The 14,318-nt window shown below is 37.6% G+C and overlaps 1 protein-coding gene and 1 long non-coding RNA gene across 4 annotated transcripts in view; both read right to left on the reverse strand.

Annotated features, from left to right (window-relative positions):
- Positions 1 to 14,318, reverse strand: part of LOC309479680 (M1-specific T cell receptor beta chain-like) — a 71,570-nt gene that overhangs the window by 36,975 nt on the left and 20,277 nt on the right. The window lies entirely within an intron of this gene.
- Positions 184 to 1,564, reverse strand: LOC309479789. Its single transcript, XR_014199436.1, has 3 exons — positions 1,483 to 1,564; positions 683 to 1,382; positions 184 to 564 (listed from the first exon to the last, which is right to left on the reverse strand). It is a non-coding gene; the product is annotated as an uncharacterized lncRNA (long non-coding RNA).

Below are 14,318 nucleotides of genomic sequence, written 5' to 3' on the forward strand. Positions count from 1 at the left end.
TTTTTTTATTCAGGAATTAAACAAGTCACTCGCTAAATTGGAAATAGTATTAGCATACTGTACTACTCATACTATTTATCCCATATATTTATATCGCAGTCACAAAATGTGGTGTTTTTCCAGAAAATCAACATGGCTATGATTACCTGTGGCACAAGACCGTGTGTGTGTGTGTGTGTGTGTGTGTGTGTGTGTGTGTATTTCCTGTAAGTTTAGTGGTTTGGTTTTTAGTCAGGCAGGTAATAAAGACTACAGCACTGTGCATACTGACAGCACAGTAATAAACAGCAGAGTCTGAGAGACTGAGTTCAGAGATTTCCAGAGCTCCATTCAGTGTATCTGTTCTTTTCAATTTAAACCGCTCTTTAAATTCATCCTCATTGACTGGGTCACTTGTAGCACCATAGCTGTAACCGATTAGAGCCATTGCTGTATCCTTCTGTTGATACCATAGCATATTTATCATGCTACTGTCATCATGACTACACTCCATCTCGGTTTTGTCATTTTTGTCGGCAAATAAGGACGCCACCTTCTGTTGAACATTCACACATCTAGCCTTCCCTATGAAAAGAAAAGTCAGGCTTTAAGAAACATCCTGCTTCAAATTAACCAAATTCCACTTCAAACATCTATGAAGTATTGATAAAAAAATGTATTCCTATCTCAAATGAATTCTTACCCATGTAAAAAAAGAAAAATATGCACAGTCCATATGCAGCTCTTAACATCCTTCTAAACTAGGGTTCCTAAAACTCATACATGCAGCAAAAATAATGTGACAAGACTGAGTGTATGAGTCCTTTAGTAAAGATAGAAAGAGTGGTAAACCTCTATATTAAAATAAACAGTTACATCTCCCCCTACTGACTGTATAACATCAATGAGACCTTGGTGTGAAGGTGTTATTGGTGGAAGGGAGGAGTATAACGTCATCAGTACAAGTGTATATGAGAGTTCTCAGGCACTACTGACTTGTCTGTAAAGATATGGGTTCATTTATTTGTGGTTGAGGCAGGTGTGATTGCCTTTGCCATCCAAAGAGTTTTTTGTCGTATAGTTTATTGTCTTTTATTCACTGTGTAAACTAGCAGCACACAGATACACAGCATCAATCCCCTCCTTAACATCCACAGTCAGGGTCCATTTCTTTTTCTCTGTACCCGACACTCTAAAGCCAGTTTCAAAACCCTTCTCATTAGAAGGAGAGTTAAAATTGTTGTTTCCAACAAGCACTGGCCCTTCACCTTTTATTTGCCTGTACCAGTATTTGTAGTCATAGTCTGTATCATTCTGGTAACAGTGCATTTCAACTGAAGAGCCTGGAAGGCTGGATATGTACTTCGGCCATTGAGTGATCAGAACACTGTCACTGAAGTCAGCTGGAAATACAAAGATATGTTATCAAAATCAAGATATGTTGTTCATTAAAAATCTACATTTGGTTAAAACCAAGGGAATCACTGTAAGTTAAAGTAATACCTTTAAGACAAAGCAAAGTGAATAGGAGAAGAAAAGACTCCATTTAGAGATGGTTTTCGTGAACAGTTAACTACACAAAGACAAACATTTGTGGATCTTTATTTAAGAGACACCCCTTTGTTGCTCAGTCATTGGTGGAAAAAGGATGACACTATTCTTCTTTTCCAGAAGCTCTTGCCCTCATAGTCAGCTGTTTTATGAACCAGAATCCTAGAATGGAACTTTCCGAGAGACTGAATACAAGTGCTCGACATAGACAGAAACTCGGCCAAAATAGTGCTTGATTCACACTGGACACCAGTCAGTGTAGTTTGACATTAGCATGTTGCAAAGATGATCCTGAAAAGATAATCCTTTAAAAAGATAATGTAAAGATAATACTGTAAAAGAGTGAGTCATTGAATCTTTCATTTAACTGAGTTGTACAAAATTTGTATTTATTCAGGAATTAAACAAGTCACTCGCTAAATTGGAAATAGTATTAGCATACTATATACTACTCATACTATTTCTCCCATATATTTATATCGCAGTCACAAAATGTGGTGTTTTTCCAGAAAATCAACATGGCACTGAAAAAAATTATTCGTTGAATTTAATCAATTTTTTTTATGGTAAGTGGTTGCACACAATTGATTTAAGCTACATTTAAACGAATGCATTAAGTTGAACAAAAATTTTATAAGTTCATTTTAATACATTTGTTTAAATGTAGCTAAAATCAATTGTGTGCAACCACTTACCATACATTTTTTTTATTAAATTCAATGAATCATTTTTTTTCAGTGATATGATTACCTGCAGCACAAGATCGTGTGTGTGTATTTCCTGTAAGTTTAGTGGTTTGGTTTTTAGTCAGGCAGGTAATAAAGACTACAGCACTGTGCATACTGACAGCACAGTAATAAACAGCAGAGTCTGAGAGACTGAGATCAGAGATTTCCAGAGCTCCATTCAGTGTATCTGTTCTTTTCAATTTAAACCGCTCTTTAAATCCATCCTCATTGACTGGGTCACTTGTAGCACTAAAGCTTAACATTATTAAGACCATGGCTGTATCCTTTTGCTGATACCATAACATAGTTGGCTTGCTATTATCATCATAACTACACTTTATCTCTGCTTTATTATTCTTGTTGGCTAATATTGGTGTCAGGTTCTGCTGAACGTTCACACATCTCCCCTTCCCTGTGGGGAAAAAAGATTTAGATTTAAAGATATTCTACTTCAAAGCAAAGGACAATAAAAAGCATGATAAAGAATTATAATTACTGATCATTTTGCTAACAAAGAACATCATACCTATGTACAATAAGAAAAATATGCACAGTCCATATGCAGCTTCAGACATCCTTCTAAAACAGGGTTAGAAAAACTCTGGTCATAAACACAGCAAAGATTAAGTGACGAGAGAATGTGTGTGAGACTGAACTAAAAGAGAGTGAGAAAAAACTCTACTGTAAATAAACAGTCACATCTCCCTCTACTGACTGTATCACAACGATGTAAAAGTGTTTTGGGGAAGGAGGAGTATAACGTCATCAATACAAGTGTATATGAGAGTTCTCAGACACTACTGACTTGTCTGTAAAGATATGGGTTCATTTATTTGTGGTTGAGGCAGGTGACAAAAATATTTGTGTCATATAATTTATTGTCTTTTATTCACTGTGTAAACTAGCAGCACACAGATACACAGCATCAATCCCCTCCTTAACATCCACAGTCAGGGTCCATTTCTTTGTCTCTGTACTCGACACTTTAAAGACAGTTTCAAAACCCTTCTCATTAGAAGGAGAGTTAACAATGTAGCTTCCAACAAGCACTGGCCCTTCACCTTTTATTTGCCTGTACCAGTATTTGTAGTCATAGTCTGTGTCATTCTGGTAACAGTGCATTTCAACTGAAGAGCCTGGAAGGCTGGATATGTACTTCGGCCATTGAGTGATCAGAACACTGTCACTGAAATCTGCTGGAAATACAAATATTTATTATTATTGCCAACAAAAACAAGTTCTGCTGATCATTAGATATCTACATTTGATCAAAATCATGGGAATCACTGTAAGTTCCTTTTCTAAATTAAAGTAATACCTTTAAGACAAAGCAATGTGAAAAGGGGAAGAAATTAGTCCATTTTGTGTGTTTTTTGTTTTTGTTTTTTTGTGTGAAATATATTCTCTGATGTTCAGATAAGCATATTAAGGCAGAAGTCTTGTTGTTCTTTATTTAAGACACTTTTTTTGTTGCTTTGTCATTGGTGGAAAAAGGATGGCACTATTCCTCTGTTCCAAAAGCTCTTGCCTACATAGGCAGCTGTCTTCTGAAGTAGTAGTCAAATGCTCTATAGATGGCAAATCAGCCCACTGCCAAAATAGGGCTTGATTTACAATGGACACCAGTGCAGTTTGACCTTAGCATGTTGCAGAGATAATACTGTAATGAGAATAAATAATACATATTGTAGCACATGCAGATATGGACCCTTTTCACATTTGTGGGTTTAGAACATTAAAGTAAACTATTGCTGAGTAAACTTCTAATAGTAGCGAAATGGGAAACAATGGCGCAGATATACAGACCGTTCTCATCCCCAAATCGTCATATACTGACGCTTTCAAAATTTCTTCAATATCTGACGCACAAAGCACCCTTTAGCGTCCATATGTGACGCATAACCCTACCACAGACCTAAACCTACCCATAACCGAAGCGTCTCATATGGACGCTAAAGGGTGCTTTGTGCGTCGGATATTGAAGAATGTTTGAAAGTGACGATTTGGGGATGAGAATGTGTTGACATATAATGTTTGCATCCACATTTGCTCCAACAGTGAAAGAAAAAAATCTAATTCTGTGTTTCCATGATTTATCAGCAGAAAAAACTCTTCTACTCTTTTTGTAATGTAATTAATCCCTCTATAATTTGGCACAAATTATAGTATTATACATTGAAATATTTTTTTTTCATTAATATATAATAAGTCTTGGGATTGTGAAAAGGGTCCCTTTTCCAAGAGTTCTGATATAATGATACTGGAAATGTTCAGTTTGTGTCACACTTCTCTGTGTTTGCACATTCCAGAAAGAATCTGTACATTAACGATGGGGATTTTTTTCAGTGACTCTTTTTACAAGTTGTTGATACGCCAGTAAGTGGTGTCAAGTGGATGTCTTTATTCGTGAGAGTCATTGAATCATTCACTCAACTGAGTTCAAAATGCTGATTCATTCAAGAATGAAACGAGTGACTGGCTAAATTGGAAATAATACCTGAAAACTACTATATGACACAAATGGTAGGAATGGTATAATATTCTGTATTAGTCTTATTGTAGTTATGAGTGAATCATTGAATCATCCACTCAACCTTTGTATAAATGCAATAGCACATTGTTTTTCAGAAAATCTACACAGTTGTGATTACCTGCGGCACAAGGCCACAAGAGTACTTTTACATGTGTGATATTACTAACTATTTTATTGATATGTTTCGCTATTATATTAAATGTATTTATTGTCAACTTTTCTTAACTCAATCCGCTATCTTGGACGTTTCACTGAGCTTGTTGCAATGCATTCTGGTATTGTTTTATGTTTGAAAGACACATGCAGTGCTACCCTAAGACACCTCATTTCAGTCAAATTATAAAATAACATAATGTTGTTGCCTAACTTTTGGAACTGCCTACATGTCAGAAGCACGCATGATATCTTAAAAGTTTGACTAATTACAATAGGTGTCTCCAACCCTTCTCCTGGAGAGCTACCGTCCTGAAGAGTTCAGCTCCAACCCCAGACAAACAAACCTGAACCAGCTAATCAAGGTGTTCAGGGTTACTTGGGCCTGTCCCAATAACCACACTTGCGGTCTTGGCCACTTGAGAGCGTGTGCATGTGAAAGGAAGTAGGTGCGCAAGACTGTGCCAGGTCTGAAAAATGCCAAACCGCTGTACACTTAAAGCACACTAAATCCACACTATCTCTAATACTGCTTTGGAGCAGTCTTTGAGGCTAAGCATATTCCACCATTCATCACATTCAGGATCTTATGTTCCCAGATTTCGCGTCATATCTAGGAAAACTTTCAAGTTTAAGTTAAATGAATTAGATGTTACATATAATTTGGTTGTAAAACATAAAAGTGTTGGACATTTTATTGGTGCAGAGACTGCAGAGATTCTATGTATTATGAGATATGTTTGCAAATGAAGCACCACAACCACACATTGGTTACGTATTTCCCATTAAGTAACCAAAAATTCTTAAAACACTTCACTTTATAAGTCATGACGACATAAGTTATTACATTACTTTAACTCATCAAATATAAGTCAATAAGTTATACGTTTTTAAGTTTGTTTAATGTAGTTTAAGATTAAATTACAGCCAAGTTGATTGTACTTAAAAATGTAAGACAGCAACTTTTTGTTTGTTTTTTTAACAGCGTACACCCACTTTAACACTTTGGCCAAACTCCGGAAATACGCCATGCAAGTAGTAGACTTGTAGTCAAGACCGCCTAAACCGAGACCAAGACACTACCAAGACCAGAGGGTATCGAGACCAAGACAAGACCAAGACCAAGACCAAGACAGACCAAGTCAAGACCAAGACCAAGTCGAGACCAAGACCGAGACCAAGTCGAGACCGGAGGGGAAAAAAAAACAGACTAGTGTTGAAGCTAAGCAACTTGTATGAATTCAAGAACAGCAGCATGTTCTTAGTGGGTTCCACTGGGTCCCTAGTGGGTTCAGCCGCAGTTTACATTCAATACATATTAGACGGTATTACTTCAACTACACAGGCAGAACAATACAGAGACAGACCATGTCATGTGTGTGACTGTGAGCTCACTGTAAATGTTTTTGCAGACTGGGTGAGATCAACTATGTGTAGCAATTGCATGATGGCTGTTACTGCACTATTAGAGGATTGAGACTCCCTTAACTTTTGTGTACTGTTGAGGACTGACATGACTGGTACTGATGGTTCATCTGACAAAACATCAAACACCTCCAACACCATCTTGCTCCTCCAACAACTGCCTAAAGAATGAGAAATATGTAACCAATTGAAATTATACTTAATGTGTAGATGAAATCGTAACATCAAATGAAAGATACACAATTATAAACTTGGATTAGGCCTAATGTTTAGTCAACACAACGGAGATATGCATATGATATTTAAAAGACCATTTATTTAGTTTAAGAACACCATCTTAAATACAATACTGTAATCAAACAACACACACACACAGATATCAAAGTCACAAATTCATCTAAGCAAATTAATGCCTATCTCTGCCGATTTCGGAGTCTCCAAATGAATCCATTCTGCAACTTTTAAATACATAATTCAATTTTTAAAAACGAAATTATAGGCGTGCAGGATCCGAAAGTTGGTCGTTTTGTCGCTATGGTTACACACACACACACGCCGTTGGCGGTGCGCTCAAAGTCATCTGTCAGTTGTGCAGTTACCCAAAATCTCCTGAATGAAGTTAAAACCCATCATGTCACTGATATGTGTTTTTTAAATCAAGTGATCAAAGTGCTCGTTGCCGCCGCGATCAGTGGTGCAGATAAAGTGTTTTCTGGTGTGGCTCGCGCACACGCCGCACTTTCACTCGGACGCGCGCTTCAATCCGTTCCGTTGCGGATAATAATGTTGCATTATCGAACGTTGTGTCGTCGTGGATATTGTAGTATTGTATTGCTAAATCCCCCGACCACTATGTCGGTCTGAGACAGCGAGACCTAGACAAGACCGAGAAGTCCGAGACCAAGACAAGACCGAGACCAAGACAAGACCAAGACCAAAGACCGTCAAGGCCGTGACGAGACCGAGACCACGTAAAAGTGGTCTCGAGACATACATCACTAGCAAGTAGACAGGTGGTTAAAGGGATACTCCACCGTTTTTTCATATTAAACTATGTTATTCCCTTAACTAAGATGAGTTGATGCATACCTCTCTCGTCTCAGTGCGTGCACTCAATCGCTCTGTCTTGCGGCGAAACTTTGTTAGCACTTAGCTTAGCCCAGTTCATTCAATATGGGCCAAGCAGAGAAGCTACCAAACACCTCCACGTTTTCCCTATTTAAATACAGTTACTCGCGTAGTGTAACTCGACCTAGGACGGTGACACAAAACAAAACGTTGCGCTTTTCTAAGTGTGTAAAATGGATAACTATATTGTATGGCGGAATACCATAGCAAGTGCTTGTAAGCACTTCGACTTGGCGCAGTAATATCTTCACTCGTGAAAAATCCTCTCACCGGCCCCCGCTCCCTCTAGTGAAGATATTACTGCGCCAAGTCGAAGTGCTTACAAGCACTTGCTATGGTATTCCACCATACAATATAGTTATCCATTTTACACGCTTAGAAAAGTGCAACGTTTTGTTTTGTGTCACCGTCCTAGGTCTAGTTACACTATACGCGAGTAACTGTATTTAAATAGGGAAAACGTGGAGGTGTTTGGTAGCTTCTCTGCTTGGCCCATATTGAATGAACTGGGCTAAGCTAAGTGCTAACAAAGTTTCGCCGCAAGACAGAGCGATTGAGTGCACGCACTGAGACGAGAGAGGTATGTATCAACTCATCTTAGTTAAGGGAATAACATAGTTTAATATGAAAAATCGGTGGAGTATCCCTTTAAGGGCAAAGACCACAAGTATGGGGATTGGGACAATCTCCTTGAAAATAACAGGCTATGTTAGAGAAGGGTTTGAGCTGATTTCTGCAGGAGCAGAAGACCCCTACATTAAACAGTTTAATACGTTTTGAAACAAATCTTCTGTTTGTGTCCTCTATTAAATATTGAAAATGTACAAAAAAAATATTTTTAATATAGAAACAAGAAACTCTGTGATGTGACAAGCCTTTTGAAAATAAACCTAAATGCAATTTTCATGAATCCCACAAATGTGTGTATTTCCTGTAAGTTTAGTGGTTTGGTTTTTAGTCAGGCAGGTAATAAAGACTACAGCACTGTGCATACTGACAGCACAGTAATAAACAGCAGAGTCTGAGAGACTGAGATCAGAGATTTCCAGAGCTCCATTCAGTGTATCTGTTCTTTTCAATTTAAACCGCTCTTCAAATCCATCCTCTCTGGTTGGGTCACTTGTAGCACCATAGCTTAACGCTATTAAGACCATGGCTGTATCCTTTTGCTGATACCATAACATATTTGTCTTGGTACTGTCATCATAACTACACTTTATCTCTGCTATACTGTTCTTGCTGGCTAATATTGGTGTCAGGTTCTGCTGAACGTTCACACATCTCCCCTTCCCTGTGGGGAAAAAAAAGAAGATAAGCATTTAGAGATATTCTACTTCAAAGCAGAGGACAATAACAGACATGAAAAAGAATTATAATTACTGATCATTTTGCTAACAAAGAACATCTTACCTATGTACAATAAGAAAAATATGCACAGTCCATATGCAGCTTCAGACATCCTTCTAAAACAGGGTTAGAAAAACTCTGGTCATAAACACAGCAAAGATTAAGTGACGAGAGAATGTGTGTGAGACTGAACTAAAAGAGAGTGAGAAAAAAAACTCTACTGTAAATAAACAGTCACATCTCCCTCTACTGACTGTATCACAATGGTGTAAAAGTGTTTTTGGGGAAGGAGGAGTATAACGTCATCAATACACTTGTATGCAAGTTCTCAGGCACTACTGACTTGTCTGTAAAGATATGGGTTCATTTATTTGTGGTTGAGGCAGGTGTGATTGCAGGTTGCCATCCAAAGAGTTTTTTGTCGTATAGTTTATTGTCTTTTATTCACTGTGTAAACTAGCAGCACACAGATACACAGCATCAATCCCCTCCTTAACATCCACAGTCAGGGTCCATTTCTTTGTCTCTGTACCCGACACTCTAAAGCCAGTTTCAAAACCCTTCTCATTAGAAGGAGAGTTAACCACGATGCTTCCAACAAGCACTGGCCCTTCACCTTGTATATGCCTGTACCAGTATTTGTAGTTATGGTTTGTGTCATTCTGGTAACAGTGCATTTCAACTGAAGAGCCTGGAAGGCTGGATATGTACTTCGGCCATTGAGTGATCAGAACACTGTCACTGAAGTCAGCTGGAAATACAAAGATATGTTAACGAACACAGGTTATGCTCTTCATTATAAATCTGCATTTGATCAAAAGCACGAACCTCACTGTCAGTTCATATTTTATAGTTTAATACCTTTAAGACAAAGAAATGTGAATAGAACTAGAAAGGAGTCCATTTAGAGATGCTATCCGTGAAATATGATGTTCTCTGATGTTCCGTTAATGACACAAAGATGGAAAAAAAACTATTGTTCTTTCTTTAAGTCACACCCCTTTGTTGCTAAGTCATTGGTGGAGAAAAATGACACTTGTTCTGTTCCAAAACCTCTTGTCTATGCAGCTGCCTTCTGTAAAAGGACTGATTTCAAATGAAGAAACAGCGGATACCAGTGGAGTTCAACATTAGCATGTTGCTAAGCTAATGCTGTAATACGAATAAAAAGAGCAGAGACACAAATATGGACTCTTAATATATATATATATATATATATATAATGTGTATGTATGTATGTGTATAAATACAGACAGACATACAGAGATACAGACATACAGTGGGTACGGAAAGTATTCAGACCCCCTTAAATTTTTCAGTCTTTGTTATATTGCAGCTAGGGGTGGGCGGTATGACCAAAATTCGGTTTCACGGTATGACTAATTTTATTTCACGGTAACGATATATTTCACGATATAGTTATTTATAGTTGTAGTTGTTCTCGAAAAATCGACAAAAAGGGTTTTGTATAATAAATACACCCAAATACTTTAGAAATGAAAAGTAGGCTACTTCACTTTGTTTTAATTTTTTAATTTTTTTTATTTGGTCAATTATTTCTTTGGTAAACTATTTTTAATATAGTAAACAAAAGACTCTCATCAACTTTTAGATGAACTTCCCCCAACTTATTGATATTAAATACAACTCATAGGTGCAATTCAACTTTAAATAAAGTGTTGCTGAATAATTTTTCAATCTCATCATGTTATTGCTTTACTTCATCAATAATATAATATCATATCTTAAATATAATATCTTAATATTTTATATTGAACTATTTTATTCATAATAAATGAGTTACTTCCTTTTAATTTGGTAGGATATTAGTAAATACTAGTTATGTTTTCCCGGTACATTTTTGCCATGTCTGCTTTTAAAGGGCTTGTTTTGTTCTTTTTGTGATATCTGGCAACCCGTCACAGCTTTAACCAAGAGATGTTCAGAAGCGTCAAGTTCATAAGTGACTAGGAGAGCAGCAGTATGAAAACCGAACAGCAGCTACTGTTAGTGTTGACTAAAAGTAGTGTAAATTATACACACCTTGTAACTGCGTCATTATTTTACATAACTCGGTGAACACCGACACACCGCGCTCCCTCTCAGTGCGTGTGCACGCGCGCGTCTTTTGCATCAGTGAAATGCGATCGGTTAATTTGAGTGAAAAGTTGTAATCACGCATTGAATCGAAACAAGATTTTATCAGCTGATTCAGTGGCCAATTGTTTGGAGTTAGAAATATATATAACTGCATATTTAGTAATTTTGCCTCAGATACAGGATTAACATGTTATACATTTTCTTTAACAAGCAGGTTGTTCATTTACCACGGCAACCGCGCTCGTGTCATACTGAATGCGAGTTTCATGTTTAAAAAGTAACTATACATAAGAGACAGAAAGATGATAACTATATATTATTTGAGGTTATTTCTATTCGTTACGATATTGATATATGAACTGTTGTTGTCAAGTAGCTTCAATGGTTTCCCCGTTGCGATCGTGCACTCCTCTAAACTGTAGCCTACGGGTGCCGCACTGCTCTAGTTGACTGCTGCGCCTTTCCCCCCAAAACATATCACGTTAACAACAACCCTTTAGAAAACGTAATTCCTTTGTGGATCCTCTTGATCTGCTTTCTCCATGTTTCTTTGACAAATCTCAGTGTATCAGTCTCTCGCACGCTGCATGTGAGTTAACCACGCCCACTTATTTACATGTCGCGGTATCACGGAATGAAAAAATCTGTTACGGTTGCCATTTTCTACCGCGGTAACGATATATACCGTCATACCGCCCAGCCCTAATTGCAGCCATTTGCTAAAATCATTTAAGGTCATTTTTTTCCCTCATTATTGTACACACAGCACCCCATATTGACAGAAAAACACAGAATTGTTGACATTTTTGCACATTTATTAAAAAAAGAAAAACTGAAATATCACATGGTCCTAAGTATTCAGACCCTTTGCTCAGTATTTAGTAGAAGCACCCTTTTGATCTAATACAGCCATGAGTCTTTTTGGGAAAGATGCAACAAGTTTTTCACACCTGGATTTGGGTATCCTCTGCTATTCCTCCTTGCAGATCCTCTCCAGTTCTGTCAGGTTGGATGGTAAACGTTGGTGGACAGCCATTTTCAGGTCTCTCCAGAGATGCTCAATTGGGTTTAAGTCAGGGCTCTGGCTGGGCCATTCAAGAACAGTCACGGAGTTGTTGTGACGCCACTCTTTCGTTATTTTAGCTGTGTGCTTAGGGTCATTGTCTTGTTGGAAGGTGAACCTTCGGCCCAGTCTGAGGTCCAGAGCACTCTGGAGAAGGTTTTCGTCCAGGATATCCCTGTACTTGGCCGCATTCATCTTTCCCTCGATTGCAACCAGTCGTCCTGTCCCTGCAGCTGAAAAAGTCAAGTCAAGTCAAGTCATTTATTTGTCATCGTAAAAAACATTGTAAAAACGTTATTACAATGAAATTAAAAGTGCTACTCCTGGTGCATATATATATATAAAAATACATTCATACACTTCCTCAAGTCATACTCTCACACAGAATCATATCAACACATACACATAATAAGACAAGTCACATGGTATAAAGTGCAAATGCAGTGCAAATAAATAATACAACCATTCATCATGAAATAGTCCTATTTCAGTAAGTATTTAAAGTTCTGATGGCTGTTGGGAAAAAACTGTCTCTGAATCTGGATGTGCGTGTTCTGACCGACCTGTAACGTCTTCCGGAGGGGAGTAATTGAAAGTGTTCGTGACCTGGGTGGGTGGAGTCATTGATTATATTTTTTTTGCAAATGATTTTTTGCAAACACCCCCACAGCATGATGCTGCCACCACCATGCTTCACTGTTGAGATTGTATTGGACAGGTGATGAGCAGTGCCTGGTTTTCTCCACACATACCGCTTAGAATTAAGGCCAAAAAGTTCTATCTTGGTCTCATCAGACCAGAGAATCTTATTTATCACCATCTTGGAGTCCTTCAGGTGTGCTTTCATGTGTCTTGCACTGAGGAGAGGCTTCCGTCGGCTACTCTGCCATAAAGCCCCGATTGGTGGATGGCTGCAGTGATGGTTGACTTACTACAACTTTCTCCCATCTCCCGACTGCATCTCTGGAGCTCAGCCACAGTGATCTTTGGGTTCTTCTTTACCTCTCTCACTAAGGCTCTTCTCCCCCGATAGCTCAGTTTGGCCGGACGGCCAGCTCTAGGAAGGGTTCTGGTCGTCCCAAACGTCTTCCATTTAAGGATTATGGAGGCCACTGTGCTCTTAGGAACCTTAAGTGCAGCAGAATTTTTTTTGCAACCTTGGCCAGATCTGTGCCTTGCCACAATTCTGTCTCTGAGCTCTTCAGGCAGTTCCTTTGACCTCATGATTCTCATTTGCTCTGACATGCACTGTGAGCTGTAAGGTCTTATATAGACAGGTGTGTGGCTTTCCTAATCAAGTCCAATCAGTATAATCAAACACAGCTGGACTCAAATGAAGGTGTAGAACCATCTCAGGGATGATCAGAAGAAATGGACAGCACCTGAGTTAAATATATGAGTGTCACAGCAAAGGGTCTGAATACTTAGGACCATGTGATATTTCATTTTTTCTTTTTTAATAAATGTGCAAAAATGTCAACAATTCTGTGTTTTTCTGTCAATATGGGGTGCTGTGTGTACAATAATAAGGAAAAAAAAATGAACTTAAATGATTTTAGCAAATGGCTGCAATATAACAAAGAGTGAAAAATTTAAGGGGGTCTGAATACTTTCCCTACCCACTGTACATGCATATATAAATTACAGTTTACAAAAGTTTCAAATTATTAAGATATTTTAATGTTTTGTTGGCTGGGAATTTTACATAAAGTTATTAATGTCCTTTCTGCAGTTTTCCATCCATGAAACTGCAGGGCAATTACTGGCAGTTGAGTTCATTTGCAATTTTGATTGGTTCATTTAAAAATATAAACTGAATATATTAGGCTTGCAACAACTATGTGAAATCACATTGTGTAAAATAATGGATTAAAATTCATTTTAATTCAAAAAGATTCTTTTTTTTTATGTATAATTTGTATATTTTTCATCCAATTAATCGAAAACATAATCAACAGATTAATCAATTATCAAAATAATCGTTAGTTGCTGCCTGTCCCGGTCATAGAGACTTGAAACAGGCGATTGAACAAAGTAGTACTTTAATTAAGAGACTGGAATCCTCAGAAAGATAACATAACTTCAACACGTCTAATATAGACGATGACCGACATCAAACTGAACCAAACAGATACAAATATTCTAGCATAATACTCTTACTGTTTCTCCCATATACAGTATTTATATGGCACAAATAGTAAGAGTAGCATGCTATTCCAAATTCAATTAAAGCTACTGTCTTTGAGTGAATCATTGAATTATTCACTCAACCAACTAGTTTATTCTTGACGGATTAAGATATTACTTAATC

The sequence above is a fragment of the Leuciscus leuciscus genome, assembly GCF_965113295.1.
Source record: "Leuciscus leuciscus genome assembly, chromosome: 17".
Classification (NCBI taxonomy): domain Eukaryota; kingdom Metazoa; phylum Chordata; class Actinopteri; order Cypriniformes; family Leuciscidae; genus Leuciscus; species Leuciscus leuciscus.